General features: G+C 34.0%; 1 protein-coding gene across 1 annotated transcript in view; it reads left to right on the top strand.

Moving 5' to 3' along the window:
• Positions 1-276: 276 nt before the first annotated feature.
• Positions 277-1,190, top strand: part of LOC106466563 (acyl-CoA desaturase 4-like) — a 15,189-nt gene continuing 14,275 nt past the window's right edge. The window contains exon 1 of the mRNA XM_013926855.2: positions 277-384. The gene's annotated coding sequence lies outside the window, so the exon portion shown is untranslated. The remainder of the gene's footprint in view (positions 385-1,190) is intronic.

Genomic DNA, 1,190 nt, shown 5'->3' with positions numbered 1-1,190 from the left:
TTCTTTCTCACTGAAATTTCCAGTTTTGGTGATAAAAGAACTAGATGGCAATAACATCACGTTATATGACCTCCAAGGTATTCCTTGTGCTATTCCCCTTGCCCCGAGGGCTTTTCGTTGACTAAAACTAGTAAACAAGGGTTTATAACGGAAAGGCGCCCTTACAAATACAAGATTCTTATTGGTCGAACATACAAACGTGCCCCGATTTCGATACAGTTCTTCTTTTTCTCTTTTTTTGTTAAACAGACAAGCACAAACATACCCCTGGTGTCTTGAAGAACCTAGTGTTAGATAATAGAGTCTACTCGGCAGGTTGGCTTCTTAATGAAATTTGTTGCTCCGACTGCTTATCTTCGCAGCTTTAGTAAATTACCACCACAGGTGAGACAGCATTCCGTGCAGCCTTATATGTATTTATAATCAAAAGGTTGCTTTGATTAACATTTGTAATTTTTCACATCTTTCTTCTCTCTCTCTCTCTCTTTCTCTATTTTTTTTCGATATTCATTTTTTTAATTGAAGTTTCTGGCCTGTGTATTGAAAAACTGTAAGCTGAAGTCATAACAGTGCGTTCATCTCAGAATCTCTTCAATCTGTCGCATTGCGCATGCGTTGAATGTTTATCTTCCACACTGTTGAGCGTAGACTATCAAGTAAGAAACGAGTGACGATTGCGTATAAACCTTATACTAATGACGTCATACTTCTAGTTAGGGTAATGTGATGCCATATTTGATGGAGGTAGAGACTAGATACATGCGAAATATACGGATAATTATCAACTTTTCTTTGAAAAAAACTATGATACATTTTTATTGTGCAGTTAACTGTCACAATACGGTGAAGGATCATGGGACTTTATAAAATACCGTCATTTGACCGAGTGAGTCGCGACAAATTGATAGGAGCTATGTGTTGACGTAATTGTAAGAGCTTGTTCACCACTATGTTTGAATCTCAGTTGTACCTTTCTCTTTTTGATTATATATACAATGTACTTCTCCATATTACAATCAAGGTAAAAGGAATAGAGAAAATATCACGTTTTCCAGTTCAAGCACGTACTTCAAGATTTCGAACTGGTATTTAAATTTACACCAATTTTGTATATTTATTATATATATACATAATATATATATATATATATTATAATATATATTATATATATATATATTGTATATATATAT

This window comes from Limulus polyphemus, unplaced genomic scaffold, assembly GCF_000517525.1.
Source record: "Limulus polyphemus unplaced genomic scaffold, Limulus_polyphemus-2.1.2 Scaffold2304, whole genome shotgun sequence".
In the NCBI taxonomy this organism is placed as follows: Eukaryota; Metazoa; Arthropoda; class Merostomata; order Xiphosura; family Limulidae; genus Limulus; species Limulus polyphemus.
The sequence above is the reverse complement of the archived record's forward strand: the minus strand, read 5'-3'. Positions and strand labels throughout refer to the sequence as shown.